This window comes from Molothrus aeneus, chromosome 2 (genome assembly GCF_037042795.1).
Source record: "Molothrus aeneus isolate 106 chromosome 2, BPBGC_Maene_1.0, whole genome shotgun sequence".
In the NCBI taxonomy this organism is placed as follows: domain Eukaryota; kingdom Metazoa; phylum Chordata; class Aves; order Passeriformes; family Icteridae; genus Molothrus; species Molothrus aeneus.
In genome coordinates, this window is record NC_089647.1 from 77767110 (window position 1) to 77786183 (window position 19074).

At 42.3% G+C, this 19074-nt stretch overlaps 1 protein-coding gene and 1 long non-coding RNA gene across 5 annotated transcripts in view; one reads left to right on the plus strand and one right to left on the minus strand.

Moving 5' to 3' along the window:
* Positions 1-19074, plus strand: part of CLYBL (citramalyl-CoA lyase) — a 168420-nt gene that overhangs the window by 104489 nt on the left and 44857 nt on the right. The window lies entirely within an intron of this gene.
* LOC136553531 (uncharacterized) overlaps positions 16998-19074 on the minus strand; it is a 72077-nt gene continuing 70000 nt past the window's right edge. The window contains exons 3-4 of the long non-coding RNA XR_010783168.1: positions 18283-18354; positions 16998-18141 (exon numbers count right to left, since the gene is read on the minus strand). This is a non-coding gene — a long non-coding RNA (uncharacterized lncRNA). The remainder of the gene's footprint in view (positions 18142-18282; positions 18355-19074) is intronic.

Consider the following 19074-nt stretch of genomic DNA (forward strand, 5'->3'; position numbering starts at 1 on the left):
CTCAACAGACATGAAACTGATACCATCACTATACTAGCAGGGAAATTTTCATTTCTGCATTTTCCTAATAGCCTGCCAGCTTCATGAGCAGCTTGTCCTGTTTAAAGACCTTGAAACAATTCGTGCAGGTTTTACTGCTTTTCTAATTCTAACTAGAAAATTATGCATTTTACTTTTAACTGCCAAGAGATATTTTCTCCCTCCCGCTCTACTCTTCCTTCACCTGTTGCAGTTCAATAAACAATTCGAGCCTGTTCTTCTTTTTATTGGAAGGGCCTGGATAGAGACTGAAAGGACCAGAAAAATTAAAAAACTATGTGCTTGCAGCTGCTGAATCCAGCAGCTGGTTATTACCAGTTTCACCATCAATGAGGCTGAGCAAGTGTTCCTCAGATCCCATTAACACGTCAATTTCCCTTACCGTTAGCCTGAGAATTATCACCTCTTACTGTCCATAGACAAATATATTGTTAGCAAATTAAAGGCAAGATTTCTCAAAGTCAGAGATTAAAGGCAAGAAGCTTGCTGTCAACTTTTTTTTCAACAGAAGTCGGATGTTAGGCTGTTATTCCAAATTCTGTTCATCTAGAGATGTAGCTATGAAATGAACAGCTGCAAGTGTGGCATGCTTGAGCATTTTGTAGAATTAAGTCAGAGACTTCACTGATGCATGTTTTATTTCCAAGTAAAAATTCAAAGCACTGTATCACTCAGCTGGGCTGACCCACATGTGAGGGTCTGTATGTGCAGCATGTTTTACTGGTCCTTTTGTAGAAGGTGATGGAGGAGGAGGAGCAGCTCAACTGGGTTAAGCACAGTAGATGGTTTAGATAGGAGCTTCTGGCTACCCTGCTGCTCTTGCAGTTGATTAGCTGTTTTCAGTAATTATGCATTTCCATCAGGGGTGCAATGGTTATCACCTCTGGTAATGAGATTACTCCCATTTCATACAAGTGTAATGTTCTGCCAGTTCCCTTTTGGCACTTTACACATTTCCGTGCCTCGCGCTTCCAGCGCTTGCCGAGGTTGCACACCATCTTCTCTCCTGTGCACTCATCGAACCATGCAAATGGGTTCCCCAGCATTAGTCAGTGGAAGCAACCTATAGGCCTGCCAAGGTAGCCTCACAGCACGTGCAGTAAAGAGCTTGCTTTGCAGTAACCACAGTGAACTAGTTCTGGGCTTTGTTGTTGTTGTTGTGCAGCCACTTTTTCCCAAGTGGCTGCACCAGGCTGTCACAGAATGGGAATTACATGTTTTTCACTTATGTGAAAGTATCTCTTTAACCCATGACATAGCATCCCAAAGCATGGCTTTGCACCCCATTCACCACAGTAGGAAAGGCACCATCCTTTCATCACAATATTGAAAAACTTGCAGACTTTGCTTGGATTTCCTAAGTACAGAATACTCATTCCCCAAAGCACTGTTAAAAATCATTATTGTCAATTATAGGACAAGCCAGAGAAGCGGATACTGATGTTGCATCTGACTTAGACAATTTATTTGTCCATTCTTCTGGTGGAAATTTCCCTAGAAATCTTTTAAATAGCAAGAAAGAGGAACACCCTACAAAAGGAGAAGTCATTGAAGAAGGTACAAAATTGTAATGCACACTTCTGGAGCATAACAAAGAGGAAGGAGTATGCAGTGAAACATTATACTGCACAGAGCTGCAGATTCCAGGCATTCCTTTTGATGGAGCCTCTGAAGGAAGTATAGAGGCTGTGTATCCCTTTTGAGGCAGCTTTACAGGTCACAGATCTGGCCTAAACAAAAGTATTTTTTTTCTAAACTACTCCTTTCATTTTCCTCCTCCTCATGTCAGGACTCCAGCAGAGTTTTGTAAGCAGTCCAAGGGCCATCCTGGCAGCATCTACCTCCCTGCCTCTGGGGACTGATTCCAGGTCATAGATCAGAGGGAAGGTATACTTCACAGAGTGCCTTGGCGCAAGCACACCTCCTTTCATAGTTTTTTTTCTTCCCCTTCCAGAGTGTGGCATGAAAAGGGCAACACTGTAGGCTACCAATCAACCACCTCCTTAAAATAAACCCCATCATCACAGTATCTTTCATGTAGACATCCCAGGGTGTAAGCTGCATGGTGCAAAGAAGGGCATCTGGTTTTCACCCTGTTCTGAAAATTGACTGAGTACATAAATGCAGGTTTTGCCAAGAAATATAAATGCCAGTGCTTGAGCAGCAGCCTTGGAGTGTGGAGACATCCTGGACTCTCCATGTGATTCCAGAAGCCATGTGACAAGTTCCTTTAATGCTTTTTGCCATTAAAATTGATCCAAGATACCAAAAGATAAGCTATGAAATTCCCCTTCTGTGTGAAGGTGCCAGATTTCTAAAAGAAAGAATCCCATCAGGAGACCAGGAAACAACGCTACCTCTGCAGAAAACCTCTCCCTGTCACTTCCAGAAAAGGTCTTCATCCTGAAGGTGCTGCTAAAACCAAGTGCTTCCAAGCAATTTAGGGGAAAAGCCACTGGAGGTGCGTTCTTTGGGAATGGGAAGACCTGAGTCTCCTGCACCAAGAGGAGGCACAAAGGAGCTGCCAGCGGCAGTCCTGCCGCTCAAGGAAACAGTCTCCTCCCTTCCTGCTTTTCCATGTATGGTTTCTTGCCCGCAGCCCTTGTTTGCAGCATGCTAAAATGAAACAGGGTGGTGCATTTGCTTTCTTTGGGCTTTAGAGAATCAGGCTTTTGGAGGCCAGGCGCCAGCTGTGACGTTAAATTGATAAGATCTACATTTCAACAGAGTCAGACATTTAATTCACCCTTGAAAAGTCAGAAACTGTATTTCTGATAACCTGCTATTTAGGAGATGATTTGACTATGCTCTTTAATTCAATTTAATCTACTCATTCTAATTATATGCTCATTTATTCTCTATCTGAGGATAAAAAAAAGAATATAAAATTTGAGATTTTTTTCAGCATTGCATGAGATCACTAAGCCAGGGTCATGTATGTGCTATGAAGACAAAACCAGATTTTCATTGAAAGGGTTTGATAAGGGGCTTGCATTGTTGCAGAGGGAAACACACTTGGAAAATCTCACTATTGAACTTATTACTTCATGTGAAGCAATAGCTGCAATAATAAGAAAAAAAATCGCATCTAATTTCCTGAAAAGGTGGGAGGTAGAGAGAATGTATTTTAATAGCAGTTGTATCATTAACTCTTTGAGATTCCAGTGTATTTCAGTGTTCTCTAAACACAGCTGTACAGTAAAAGTGCCAGTGCTGGCACAAGCAGCATCTGAGAAAGTTCCCCGTTGTGCCAAGACTGTGACATTGCGTTCTGCTGGAGATCTCTCTGGCTTCGTTTCATGCATACCTAGCAGATTTAGCAGATTGTGAAAATGAATGTTTTCCATTCTCATGGCTGATTTTTGCATGCATCTGTTCACTCATCTAAACCTTAGTTACATGCTGCTATGAGAATGAAAGGGTATAATTTTTTCCTTGGAAATTTGGATTGTTTCATGCACCACAATTTCTGCTTAAGGATCTTGCACAGCAATTGTGAAACACTTGTCTCACTAATGTCTTAGAAAAAATTATAGCTACAGGGATGCATTTCTCTCTCCTTCTGCATCCATATCTGGGCTTCATGTAGTAGGAATTATGTGCATAAATCAAGAGAAAAGTACTCCCCCTAGAATGGAAAATACCTGTTGGCAGGTACCAAAAGATAAATATTTAAACATGACATTTGCATATAACATTAATAAACCACACTGATTATGTTGCAAATTCTGTATTGTAATTCACAGTGCTTACTTCATATACCAGGTTGCAAGTTACTGTGAGTGCACAGAGTTTGCCAAATTGTTTGAATATTGTAGCTGTGCTATATTACAGGGCTTACACAGGCATTTATGTGCTGAACACTCCTCATTTTATTTTTCTTGAAAAAACATAGCCTGGCAATTAGGTCGATACAATGAGCTTGAATAAGGTTATGAGAGAAAATGAATGTATGTGACACTCCAGAATTAACAGTGTTTGCACTCTTGCTTCTTAAAAGTTACCTATCTGGCATATAATATTTTTATGCTGTAATTTCTCTGTGTTAACCATTCTAAATAACCTTTAATATTTTTTTTTCCGTAAAGGAAGAGTTAAAATGGCTTAACCACATTCTCATAAGAGATCTAGGCAAAGGCTGAGATTCAGATAGCTCTCAGTCCACCCAGCCCTTGAAACATTGCTAGTAAACAGCACAAGTCTGGAGTTTTTCTTCAAAATTATTTGTGTTCTGCAGATTTGTATTGCCTTTGTTGCAGAGATGTACTTCTGTGAGCCTTGTCCCCATGCCACCAAAATTAACATGCACCATCTGAAAGGTAAAGACAAGGATACAAAGCCAAAAAGCCATCAGTAGGAGCATTGTGCCCCACAGCACTCTCTTAGCACACTCGCTTCTTGTGCATCCAAAGCACCCATTAAACCTTTATATCACTCTTCAGAGACTGTAATTTCTTTTTCCATAGCATAAAGTTTACTGGTTCTTCTCTTTTCTAAGGCACCTTCTTTGCTGGGTAGTCACACAAAAGGAACAGAGCTAAAAAGTGAGTCACATTAGTCATGCTGCGTAAGGTCCAGTGAAGTGGATTTCCAATTATTGCTAATCTATTCAGGGGTAAATTGTTGCACTGCGAGGGGGCGAGCAGTAGGGGTGGGTGCAGAGCCCAGCGGGCGCCTGGCGGGGCACGCCGTGCTCAGCCTGTCATGGTTGCTGCATTTCCCAGAGCCTGGCTTCAAGCTGCAAGCACACACATGCAGAGGCCCCTCTGCCATCTCACAGAAGGACGAAGGAAAAATTGGGTTTTGCTGTCCCCTTACTCCTCTGTGCTCACTCTGGCCACCCAGATTGCACATGGGAGCTGAGCTGGACCTAGTCACAGGAACATCAGGTCTGCCCTTGGGCTGGGTCCTGCCAGAGGCTTGGGGTGAGGATGGGGTGCTTCCTGCCCATCTCTGTCACCTGAACCTGTAGCAGTGCTGTGGGGCAACATCCAAGGACCCAAGAGGTCTCAGGGTGAGCCTCCACTGTCACACGTGCTTGGCTGCACCCAGCCACAGAGACAAATGAGAAAGTGTGGCCATGAGCTGCAGTGGGCTTTAGCTGGCATGCTGTAGTCCAGGAAGCTCCTTGTGGAACACATCTCTCCTACCTTGTGCCCTGAAACAGTGCTGCTCCTTTAGCTTTGTCATCAGCATGGGTCCAAACCATTGCACACCAGGCACTGCTCAGCTCTGCATTTTCTTCCCTCCAACTTCCATGGCTTCAGTAAGGACACATAGGAGAATCGTATTTTGTTTTCAAGAGCCTGTCTTGTGCAAGCCAGTATATATGCTGTCCATGTTCTGGCAATGTAAGGTAGGGAAAGTCCCCAGTCACCTCATAGAGCAGCTAGTCAATGCTTTCTTATGCAACTGGAAAGCTCACGTGTGTGGGCACCTCAGCCAGTATGATCAGAGCGCTGGATAAAGACATCTTTGCAATTTTTAGCCTTGTGGTTGAGAGCAGCTGGTTTGGTTTTAGGGGTAAGCTGTGTGTTTCTGGCTGGGAGAAGTAGCTGCCCATGGGAACTAAGTCTATCTGGGCCCTTCCCCGAGGGCCACACTCTCTGCTCTGACTAAAGGCTATTTCCCAGTCGAGCTTGCCAGCCTTTCTCTGGAAAGGAGCTAGCTACTAATTTTCACAAGCTGTGTCTTAGTGAACTTTTGAGGACCTTCTGAAAAGCTGAGGATCTTTTCAATGAAGTTTAGACATGCTACTTTAAAAGTCTCATTTAGCCCATCCAAACCTCTAAATCAAAGACAATTAAAGTATTGTATCATAGCAATTTTCTCTGCTCAGGGATCACAGTGGTACTTGCAGAGCCAGAAAGGCTGTATTTTCCTTCTTAGACTAGGAAGAAATACACTGAAACAGGTGGGGTTTGGAGCTTTACAGATTGAAATTTATCCTGCTGTCTCTTGCATTAATTTAAAATTTCCATTCTGTTAAACTCAAAGGAAAATCATGTTTCTTTAAGGAAACAAAATGCCCTTAGACTTTTTACGACCCTGCATGCTTGGGGGTAGTAACAATAAGAATAACCAATCTTATTTTACCAATTCCTAAATAGCCTATGATGCTCTGCAAAACTTTCCTGCATATTTTTAATACGTTTGTGCTAATTTGTCATAGAATTGCAGGTTTGGGGAGAAGGTTGTAAAGTGTTTACCTTTGTGAAGATTTTGTTAAACTGGAATGCTGATGTATTCTCCACCAGTCTGATATTTTACATAATGGAGATGTAAGTTTTCTTGCCTTCCCCTTTTTTCTTTTTCCATTGCAAAATGTAAGAGCTGAGAAGCAATTAGAAATGGTGTTTTTCTTTTGGCAACTAAAACCTGTTAATAGTTGGAAAGTTATGTTTGCGGCATAGATTGCTAATAAAATTCGCCTCTTCCTGCCAAAATCAGAGATTCCAATTTTCAACATCTCCCCGGTCTCTCTCTGCACGAGCCATTCACACCGAACTCGCTGCACTTCTGGCTGTTTTGCTCGTGCACTCTGTCAAAAAATATTTTCTGCATCTCTAATTTCATCAAGATATGCTTGACTGGGAGTGTCAGCATCACCGAGCAGTGGTGTTTATTTCAAAATTCACTGCATCCATGGCTGTGGCAGTGAACAACTGAAATATCAGTGAGGAACCAGACCTCCGAGGTGCCGCGGTTTGTTGGAGTGTTTGTGCAATTAGGTGGGAAACGTCACTCTTGTGTGACTGCCCGTGCTTCAGCAGTGCTCTGTTGACCACATAGCATCCATTTCTAGTATTTACATCAGCAAAGGGTGATATGTAAAAGCTCAGGATGTAATGGTTGTGTGCACCATATTATGAGAAATAAAAAATTCTCACTTTTCTTCTCCCTTAAGTCATAGTAACACATTTTTAAATAGCAGTCTGCAGTGATATTTATCTGGTCGTGCAATTGCCAAGGTATTTCTGATACTGAGATACAGTCAGCAGTGGTCAGGCTTTGGTAGTCCTAAAGTAAGATGTGGTTAGGACGGCAAAGGTAAGGGCAAAGACTTTAAAAAAATAAATGGAAACATGTGGGGTGTCTGCCTGTCTCTTAAATATGGGTTATTCTGGGGGACATCAGTCTTTTTTGAAGTGAAGCTTTAACATTCATGTATTCTCACTTTCACTGTTGATTGTGATCTACCCTGGACACAATGGTGTTTTTCTCTTATCTTTTTATTGTCCTTATTTTCTTGCCCTGCTTTCAGCACTGGTATGCTGGGAGAGGTAGATGCCCAGGCTGTCAAGTGAGTGACATCAAGGCATTGCACTTCTATTCAGAGCTGGACATGATATTGCACAGCGAGGGGTCACGTGTTGGAAGCAGGCAGCTGCCTGGACACTCAGAGGTGTGGGGTACAGCTGGGCTGGTGTGGCCCAACATGGAAAACTGGCCAGTGAACTCAGTTCACATTGTGTGTAACTCCAACCATTGCTGATCTTCCCCTGAATATATTTAGCAAGGGAATTGGGTTTAGGAGGTGATTGTTTTGAATGATGAGCTGTTCATTACATCTGTTTTCCTTGACTGCTGATGTGAAATAATTGACAGATGAAATGTGAGAGGATAATTTCATGTTTCACACCAGTGAGTCCATTTTATTTGGTACCCTTCTCACATGATTGGGGAAGACTAGTGTCATATGAATCCTTTGCCTAACTGAATGGTGAATCAGCAGGTCAATGATGAGGTCATACCAAGACCTCCTGAAAAGCTTTTTATTGTTGTTTGTGTTGAATTGGGTTTTTGTCTGAGTAGGTTTCATGATGCAGCATGCAGTTTAAATACTTTCCCCTTGGTTCATATTTATTCCCTTTTGGCACTGCCAAGGATTGCAGCTCTCTGACAGAAACAATACTTGGTAACATCCCTTTTTCTGGCAGGTTTAGCAGAGTCACCTGTGGTTGGTCAGACACAGACAGTGGCCAGTGCTTGCAGTGCAGGGATAAAATCTTTGTCTTGGGAATGAGCGGTACTTGCATGAGCTTGTGATACCTTGTCAGGGAAAACTGCATGCTTGGGCTCTGCCTGCATCAGGCAAGCCTAATAAATCTTGGAATTTAATCAGAAGAGAAGGGCTAGACACAAGTGAAACAAAACCTGTGGTAGGTTTTATCCTGGTAGATGGGTCTGAAGTATCCTTAACTGCTTGCTTTGTTTCAGATGCAACTGGCACATAGCAGAGGGCAGCCCTGTGTGCTGTGAAATATAATGACTGAGCCAAATCACAGCAGGTACTCCTGGTGGAAATGAGACCTTAGTCACCAGGAACAGCTCTCCAGAGTAGTCACCAGTGCTCAAAGGCTGCTGCCCAGTGCAGGAGCTTGCAAAGCAAGGCAAAAGTGCAGAAAATCTCCTCCTTTCTCCACTACAGATTGGAAATTAATTTTTGTGTCATAATTCTGAAGCTTCATGGGGATCTATAAGATCGTATTTGTCTCATGTCTTTCAGTGGCAGTGCTTGATTCTGAAAAGATAACAGCATTTCCTTCTGCTGCCCCCATGACAGAAGAGGGTGAGGGAGTCAGAGCATGGCTGCTAATGTGAGCACAACATTGGTGACACCATCCTGTCATTCAGAGTCCTAATCCTTTCCGTATTTCTGAGGTGCCTGTCTGTAGAGTTTCCTTGATGCACCAGTGCTCTGAGAATAGAGCAGATTTCTAACTTCCAGAGGGCTCTGCACAATTGCCACCTCACACACTCCTAGCACACGATAAATAATTGCTCTACGTTTGTGCTTCTATCAATGGTTCTATTCTTGAGGCTGTTCCAGTCCCAGTGTTCGCTCTCCCTGCCAGCAGGTGCGGGGAGCTCAGCGAGGGTGGTCCAGCTCGGCACACTCTGCCAGGGGCTATCCTGTGTTTCTCAAACACAGCTTCTCCAGCCGGCGGATGAGCCCCAGAGGGAGTCCTAGACAGTCCTGCACTGGGCAGCAGAAACTGGCAGCCACACAGGGCCTCAAGGATGTCGTTTATAAAGCTGGGAAAAAATCCCCTCCTGCGGTGTGGTGCTCTGTGCCAAGGCCATCATCCTTCCAGCCAAGGCAGGCTGGATGGGTCTACCACAAGAGCCTGTCAGCCCCTTTCATTAGGCAGCCAGAGGGGCTGCTGCTGAGTGATGCACGGCACCTCCTTCCACCCCATGCGTGCTTCCTGCCAGCCCCAGGAACAAGAGGCTGTGATTAGAAATCAAACTCCAGTTCTTCTGCATGACTGTGCAGGGCATATTGGTATTAGAAAACACCACCACCACCCCCCCCTCCCCCTTTATTTATTTATTTAAAATAAACAGTTTGGATTGTTTGGTTTTTTTCTGGCATCAGTGGTTTTGTTCTCATCCCCCCACACCCCCTCCTCCAGAGGTGTGGGTATGTGGAGGATTATTCGGGATGTGGATTTCAGGGTTTTGTCCATCTTGTTACAGCGAATGCATCACCTGCGTGACTCAGTCATTCTTTGGCTGCCTGGGGAGAGAGGCCTTCAAGAGCAGTTGCAACAATAATCCTGTCTCATTACGGCCCATGGCACTGCTGCTGTGAAAGTAGGCAAGCTAGCAGATCTCCTTCTTAGAAAATACCAGTCTAGCCGTGCGGAAAAACTACCTTCTATTACTGGGTAGTCAACACTCTACTGTGGGCTTCCATAGATGGGATAATTTAAATCACAATAATTAAAATGAAAAAGTGATGCCAGGATAGAGCAATTTCCCTTTCCTTCATCTGATATATCTAGTGAGAAAAGAAACTGCAAAAATCTCTGTTGATAACAAAAGAAAAAATCAAAATAGCCTGTGGGTATACTAAATATTTGTAAAAAGCAGATTTACAAAATCCTCATGATGCTCTGTGTTTGTCTGGTGATCTTTTCCCCTGCATTTGGGGACAAATGCTCAGACTCTATGCAGTCAGTGGGTCCTACTTTAAGTCACTAGTTCAGTTTGCCACTCGTGGTCTGCCAGGCTTTTCCAAACCACAGCCCATTCACTGGCATTTCCTCCATGCCACACATCTTCTGGTGAATACCCATTCTTCAAGTACAAGGACTGGAATAAGTTTAGGTAAAGGTTTAGGAGATCCTCTCCATAAGAAAGAACTGTGAACTGTCACTGAAGGCTCTTCCGATGAACTCATCTCTTCCTGTAAATCCATCTGGGACCACTGGGAACAGTGGTTCTATTACAGCCTTTGTCCTGCTATAGCCACCATCATGAGGCAGCAGAAAGCTGCTTCCCTCAGCCCATCCTGTGGCCATGGCTTCCCCAGAAGCTTTCCCTTTGCCTGCTTCCAGGCCTGGCCAAGGAGCTCCCTGGAGCCACATGGGGTCCTCCAAATGGGGGCTTCTGGAGCTGGAGTTTTGCTCACTCACCCTCCCACTGAGTGGCCAGAATGGCACTGCCGTATTTTAGAGAATTCACTGCAGGAACATCCTCCCAAACCATAGATGTCCTTGCCAAGGAAGGGTAGTCAAGCTTATGTTTTCCATAAGAAAGATGTTTCCTGAATGATAATTTTTTTTTCTCTGATTCTCTGTATTAACATAATTTTTTTTTAAAGAGAAAATATTTCTTCTCACATGTGACTGTGTATTTTAAATATAATTAAAGGCAAACTAGTCTTTTTTTCTGCCTCTAAAGAGTTGAATTTATACATTTTAATATGAAGATATTCTCAGTAGGGAGCAGGAGCCTATCATTGGCTTCTAATACAGGCAACACAAACTGCAAATCTAAAAGAAAGGGCTATGGCACAGAAAGGAGGAAGCGGATTTTAGATACAGAGGGAGAATACAAGTATTTAGACCATATCTGTAGCTATAAAGCTAGAGATAAAAGGCTTTTTCCTTTATATTTTCTTTTTATTGTTTTTTTATAGTGCAGTACAATACAAACATTACAACCTGGCTGACTCCTGCAGAGATGCCAGGCACTAGCATCGTGTCCAAAAATTAGCTTTATACATATGCTAAATTAAAGATTGGCAGCCGCAGCAGCACAAATCCCATATTGGCAGCAGTTTGCAAATCCCACGTTGGCAGTCTTCTCCACATGAAAGAAGAGAGGAAATACAAAGGGCAAAAAGCCCAAGAGTCTTTCTCTAGCGAATAGCAGCAAATGGAACACAGAAACTATCTGCAGGGAAAAAAATCTCCAGATTACTGGAGATAAAAGAATATAGCTGAATCTGTGATGAGCTCGAACAAGGGCCCATTTACACCTTTTGGAGAAAGAGACATTATTAGTAAGCAAATGTTATTTTGGTGGAAAGGGTGGGAGTCTGCTGCCAGACAGAGGACAGCACTAGTCCCTGCATGATCTGCAGTCAAGGGAGGCTGGATTCTTCTTCAACACTTGTGCAAAGATTCCTTTCAATCTCTTTAATTTGGGTTTTGCTAAATGTATTGGACATAAAGCATATAGGGTGAATTGGGTTCTCCTTTACAAATTGTGTGTTTTGATTTACCTGCAGAAAAAAATTATTGCGTGTTTTATGAACTTATCAAAATTGTTGTTGTTTTTACTTCATTCATCCGAACACCCATATTTTCCTGTTAATTCTGTTTATAGCTGCGTTCAGAGTGCATTTTACAGCAACAAGTGGTTTCTCTTACATGTATGGGTGGCAGCAGTTCAATGTAGGTCTGCTCAGTTGGGATGGATTACTTAGCTCCTCCAACCTGCCCACCTATGTAATTTTGGCTGGTCTGGCTCCCTTCTTTTTGGACATGGGTCTGGTGCACAGCATCCCCTGCCTTGTTGCATTTGGCTTTCCCACCCTCTGCAGTGTGGTGCACTGGCCACCACATCAGCTAACCTGCCACGGAAACTGTGCCATTTCCAGGATGCTGTTTATTTTCAGCAGCTCACACAATACAGAAGCATGTGCTGGGAGAAAACAAAGACCCTATAAAGGGGATCAGAGCTGTGCTTGGAGTCTCCAGCCACCAGTACCATCTCCTGTGCCATCCAGACCATGCAGAGGGAGAGCCAGACTGCAGGTGGATCTGGAATTACAGAGCACTCCAGTGTCTATCCTGCAGGAGAGGGAGAGGCAGGGGGTCCAGCAGCCACAGTGAGGACTTAGCAGCAGAGCAAGAGCTGCAGGATGAGAAGGACCACATACATAGCTGATGAACTCCCCTGCAAAGAGGGAACAAAACCACTGCCATAGCCACCTGGAAGCTGATGATTGTGCAGATTTCTCTGCTACACTACAGAACATTCGTGACTGCAAAGTGAAAGCCAGCATAGCTATTGGCCCTCTCTTCTCACAGATGATAGACACATGGGTTGTCAAAGTGCTCTTTGTTGCATTGGCTTTCCAGCTGCACCAAGAGATGGGATCTAAAAGCTGGACATGGGATGTAGTTGAGGAGAAAGTGTTGTTACTGTATTATTCATTACTGACCTCTGCTAGTCATGTTCTGGACAAAAGCCCTTAGGTTTTCTGCTGAGGCACTCACTGAAGCCTGGCTGTGCTCCACACTTGTGGTGGCTTTCTCTGCCAAGTCTGATTTTGCACGTTCACTCTGTGGAGTCTTCTCTCAACTCTGCAGCCCTGGTTTTGTTCCCAGGGTTTCTCTAGAGCCTGTAGGACCAGCTGTGTCCTTGAGTTGTCTGCCTTTGGCTGTGGATGCCAAGATGCTTCAAACAAGAAAAATTACCAAGTGGCACGTTCCAAGCAAATCAAAAAGCAGCTCTGTTTCACACAATGAATAGTTAGACTCATTTTCCTTTCGATAGTGTGGCAATGAACATCAGTCAAAAAGCAAGAGTATATTCATGAAATAATCCAGTCAAGGCCTATTAATCACAAAGGGCCTGCCACTTGTTCCAAGGATCTCCCATCCAGTGTAAGTAGAAGGAGAAAGTTGTTCTCTTCTTACTCCTGGGAATTGACAGCCTCTGTGAAAGACGAATGCATCAAGACTAGCTTCCAAAATACAAGACAGTGAGGAGAAAGTGCTTAAACTGACTTTTTTGGTGATGACTCTGACCATTTGAAGGCATCACACAGACCAGAGGATGTGACTTGGACCCATGCTATTCTAGGCTGATGAATGCACATCTTGGCTCATGCCAAGCATATCCTTATTCCATGATTGCATACTGTGCCTGCAGTACATTAAACCATTGAGAAGAGTTCTGGGCAGGTTTTTCTGGAAAAGCTTGCTGTGCTGGGAATCTCTTTTGTTAGCTCAAGTTTAAGTTTGATTTTTATAAATCCTGAAACATTAGATGAAGTTCAGAGGAAGATCTGTAATTATGTATAGGCTTTGCTGTGTAAAATTCCTGGCTCTCACAAAATCAATATCATGTAATACATAGCCATTAGTCCAAGTGAGTAAGCCTGTAAGGAGAAAGTCCTTAGGCCATGGAAAGTTTTAGGCTCCTGGGAACAGAGAATTTTTGACAGCCTCTGTGAAAGATGAATGCATCAAGAGCAGCTTCCAAAATACAGGAGAGTGAGGAGATGGAGCTTAGGCTGACTTTTTGGTGATGACTGGCCATTTGAAGGCATCACACAGACTGAAGGATGTGACTTGGATCCATGCTATTCTAGGCTGACAAATGTGCATCTTGGCTCATGCATCAAAGTTAAGCCACTCTCCTCATGAATCATCATGGTCCTGCACATAAGGGAGGGTAACCACATCCAAGGGACAGCCAGGTTGCTTTGGAAGGGTGGGAATGGAAGGGAAATAAGAAGGAATCCATGAGAAATCCATGGTTAGCTGAGGGAAGTCCAGTCATTTTTGTGCACACTCACAGCCTCTGATCTGGGCTACAGTTACCATTTTAGAAATTTTGAGCAGCCTTCACCTGGCAGAGGGACCTTATGTTGCATCAGTGCTTCACATCATGTGGTCGAAATTATTTTTAAATCTTGGATTAGGTGCTTTAATCATTAGGCACACTTCCCCGCTGACAACAGCTTTGGTTTTTGTAACTTCTTCATAGTCCTTATCCAAAATGCTAGTGATGCTTCTCTTTGCTTATGTTCAAGAACTTACCACTTTTAGTGAAGCATTCAAATTCTTGATTTATTTGTACATGCCTTGCATCTTGATTATAGTTAAAGCAAACAATACATATTTATCTATTTTAATCTCTTTTTTTCACTTTGCTCCTTTTTGCTTCCATTGAAACTTATTTCTATTCATTATGGTCTTTCTGATGACAAAGTGACCAGAATTAGAAGTAAAAACTGGCAATGCTGTTGTTGCTGAGCTGTGCAGAGATGGAGATGACATGATACAGCTCCATTGGCCCTTTTTTTGATTACTGCACAGTCATGTAGCACATCCCTCTCTCACTCTCATCCCTCATTAGCCACACTGCCACTTTGGCTTTGTCTTTCACACTCATGGTCTGTGGCTTTGAATTTTGATTTTATCCCTATCTCTTCTTTATTTCATTTTCATCCTCTTGAACCACTTTTATTTCATGCTATGGCCATTAGAAATTTTTACTAGGATGATGTTCACATTTTCTCCAAGACCATCAACATAGATGGAAATTAGAGAAAAAATCCAGCAGGAGTACTCTGGACACTTTTCTTAACTCAATCTGATTATTTTGCTGTTTATTTCAGCTTATGATCTGCTTAACAATCTTTTCCAGCAATGCATCTTTTCCCCCTTGAACGTTAATTTTGAGTGCTCAGATCTCAGTGGTAAAATATGTAAATTGCACTGAATATGTGAGAAAATCTTGAGCAGTAAAATGCTGCTGCAATGCATAATTGTTGGAATTGTCCTCCTGACTCCACTGCGTTATTTTCCTTCTATTATATCACAATGGCATGAGCACATATATCAAAAAGCTGAAACGTGCAGGAATCATGACCGTCTACTCCTCCCCCATGTCCTGTCAGTTTCTTCATCCCAGATTAGTGTCTGTTGGCTTGGGAAGCAAAGAGGGAGCAGATGGACCACAAAATGAGATTCTGTAACCTTCTTACCCAATAGATCTGCTTTCTGCATGTATTCAGACATATTTACTTACTGTAGTGACAATTATCAGTTTTATTTCTTTTAAGAAAACCAAACAACTTCAGCTCAGTATGAAAGAGCAAACTAATTTGTCTTCTGGCACCGTTACTGTCCATATAATTTCAAATCAATTAGGAGAAATGTGGCTGAATTCCTATCTGCACAATACCTGAATATGCCCATTAAATTCATAGACATGCTTAGGTATAAGGGCACAAACACAGCATGTACCTTCTCTGGACCTTTAGGTAACTTTTTATTCTTCATAACACAGGTCACAAGAGCAGAGTTGTTTATTTTCTGGTATACTTTGAATATATTATTTGCACAGCCAGATGAAGCATCTTTTTATTTGCGAATGGAGTTGGATACAAACATAACCAAATAATAATAACTGCAAATCTTCAAAACCATTTTGTGATTCTATGAAAATGCATCAAGTAAAGAAATCCTTTTATTCAGAAACTTGCATGTTTCCTGTGCCTCATTCAAGATGTACTCATTGAGAGCACGAGGCGTGTTTTAAATAAGAAGAAATGAATAAGTGTTTGGTTAGGGTGTAGCTGTGAATGAAAGCTGCCCTCAGCCATGCAGAATGTCAGTACAACCATACATCGAGCTCAGATCCACTGCTAGTGTAATATTCTTATAGCAGCAGAGGTCTCTACCTCTGCCTTTCATATTAGCAAAATGCTGTGTGTCTCATCTGGGATTGGAGACAACAGCCCAGAAAACACTGAGGTGAGATTCAGCCTGACTGTTGTAACTCCCGATGAAGAAGGTGCCTCAGCTGTGGGATCTGGGTGCCTCCAAAGCACAAATAATCTCAATGCTGCATGCAGCCACTCTAGAAGATAAATCCCCTTGCAGATATACTGACCTCTCTAACAAAATCTCTAGAAAAAAACTTAGAGCAGACACCAAACTTGTAGATGACTCAGGCTGGATGCAAGGAATCCAAGCGTCTTGTGACAACACATTTGGCCAAATAAAATGCGACAAGCTCCTATAATGAAAAAAGTGCCTTCACTCTCACGCTGAGCCAGTGGGACTTGTCCAACAAGTATATGGCACACATATGGCCCTGCACTGGAAGCACTGGGTATCTTCCTTAGGAGGAAAAAGGAACGTGTTAAACCTAGTGATTAGAACCCAGAGTTTTAGGATGTTTAAGAACTGGGGAAAATAAAATCAGGAGGTAGAGACTCCAAGTGCAAGAATTGCTGGCTGCCTTATACACACGAGTGCATTGCCAAGAGCTGCAGGTGTTCAATCAGGCTGCTTTTATTTGAGGTGCCTAACGTGGATTTTGAAACCACCATGTAGGCAACCCGGCTTGAAAATTGACCTTAATTTCTTCTAATTGCATGTCTTATTCTTCATTATTTTTCTTGTAAGAGACAGAATTTTGAAAGGCGATTCACTAGTGCAGCTATTTTTGACTCATCGCTGCCTGTCTTACTTTGTGTTATTTAATGGGTTCCAGTGGCCATATGCTGCAGAGAATCCTGGAACAAAGTGAGTAAACTGGGAGGCATTGCTCAGAAGGATAAATTTCACAGTTGGAAACACACTTAATACTAAGCCTTCTAACCAGTTCTTCCAGAAATCGCAAGCTTGATTGCCATGATATCTGAACATGGCATTAGCTACTCTAATGAGGAAAATAATTGATATGCTATGGAAATTAGGTCTAATTAGATCTTGTTAAGATAAATATCTCAGTTCAGCTGAAAACTTGAAGAGATACATTTTGCAGCATTCCAGATTATAAATATGACCCTTGTTCTTCACCCCCCTCTGCGTCTTGGGTTACTACTGGTAGAAATGGATGTGAAAAGCCTCCTTATCACAATCACTACATTCTAACCCACTTGACATGGAATAAGTGACAAAGATGCTGGATAGTTTAAACTTTACATAGGCTTAAAACCCATTTATTTTTTACATTGGCTTTAGACAAAGAGCCAAATTTCAGAACTGTGCATCAAAATGTATCCTGCTTATTCATTTTCTTACATTAAACAAATATATTAATGTTTATACATTTTCAGATCCATGGCAAACAGTGTTCTTCAGTGCTCTTTACCATTCTTTTGAGTGGCTTTAGAACAACATGCATGCCAAATTATATCAATACCATCTTAATGGAGGACAAATATTGAATGCAAACGCTAACAAAATCAAAGTTCCTTTTAAATTTAGAAGGAAAAAGAAGAAAGAAAGTTAAAAAATATATGGGCCATCCAAAAGGTGGCTAAATTTCATTAGTATTTAGACCAAGCAGATGACTTATACCTCCATGTAGACTTTTCAAGGTACTGCCAAGCAATGGGCCAAACTCATCTCCCCTCTTCATTGGTGGAGTTGCCATGGGACTCAGAGCAGATGAAACCTTGTGGGCAGCTGCTTTCTTTTCTTCCATCTTGCAAAAAACCACAGATTCAAAATATTTACTGTCCCAGTGGGCTCAAGTTTCCATCTTGCACACTGACACTTCCACAGTGCAAAAGAGATGGGAATCGGTGTTCTGCAATAATTTTAGTTTGATGTTTTTTCATTCTCACAGAATAAGCTATTTAAAGTGAATCCTTTAGAAGTCTGTCTTCAGATATTATTTTTTCAGATCCTCTGAGCTAATGACCTACAAGCCCTAAAACAACTTATCATGTAACATCACAGGCCATTTTAAAAACGTAACATATCAAGGAGTCAATTTCCCTTATTTGATGCACTTCCTTTGCCATCAGCCTGGCAGAGCTGGCAGCCTTAGACAGCTGTTTCTGTTCCCTGCAGTCACCAGCTTGCCTTCTAGGGAGCAGGATGTGCTGGGACAGAGCCCCCTCTGCTCCCTGTGCAGAGCCCCAGGGACAGAGCCTTGGTGCACCAGTGCCACTGGGAGCCAAGGGCATGGGGGAAGCACAGGGGACCAGTCTGGGCTTTGTCCATGAGGACCACCACTCCAGGAGGCAGATCCACCAGGCAGTCCCTGCAATGATAAGGGTCTGATGGATGAAAGCACAGAGGCTTTTTCTAGGGAAATCCACTCCCTCTGAAAAACAAGAAAACAAAAATCCATCTCTATGTCCTCTTCATGGCAAGTCTTGAGCAAGGGGAATGGTGAATGATCTGATGCTTGCAGTCATGGTTCCTGACAGCTTTTCAATGTCCCCGTGTCTTGATAAATACATACCTCTGTCCACTGACCTTTTTTCTTATGAGTGTGGGGGAAACTGGCTCGCAGGGCATCTACTGTGTCATTTCACTGGATGAAGGAGAATAATAAGTGAGTAAAACAAGATGACTCTTCCTATGACCTTTAAATATTAATAAATTAAATATCTATTTGCATCACTCATTTTCTATTATTAATGTATTTATCTTCTGTTTTTCTTGGTCTGCCTGGTCATTACCACCAGAAGATTCTGTATCTTCCATTTCAGAAAGTACTTGCAAGAATCAAGAAGATTCCCAAAGATTCCCTCCATGTAAATATGTACATATATAGTCACTGGATGAGATACCATGCAGACCAGCAGCAGATGTATGCAGATTTCTTCTGTGGCAGTCTGTAGCAATGATTTCACTATTTAAGTCACACAGCACTAAGGCAGCAGTTGGGATTTTTTAAAAAAAAAAATCTATTTACTCTTTTTGTTACAAACCTAATGATTGCAGAAATGAGAAATCAGCCTGCAAACAGTCCAAATTTAAATAAAATCACCCCCACACTAGACTATAACAGTGGCAGATGGACAGAGGAAGAAAGTGTATATAGTCATATTTTTTGCCATTATAGTATAGACCCTTTCAGATTGCAGCAAGCAACTTGCCATCTGCAAATCTGAGTCTTTCCTTTTCTGCTGAGGCACTGATTCAAAAATCATGATTTGTGAAGTTTGAGTTAAAGTATTAAGAGGCTTATCTCTCATTTTAAAGGCATACTGATCTCCTGATTTTACTTCAAACACATGGGAAAAGCATC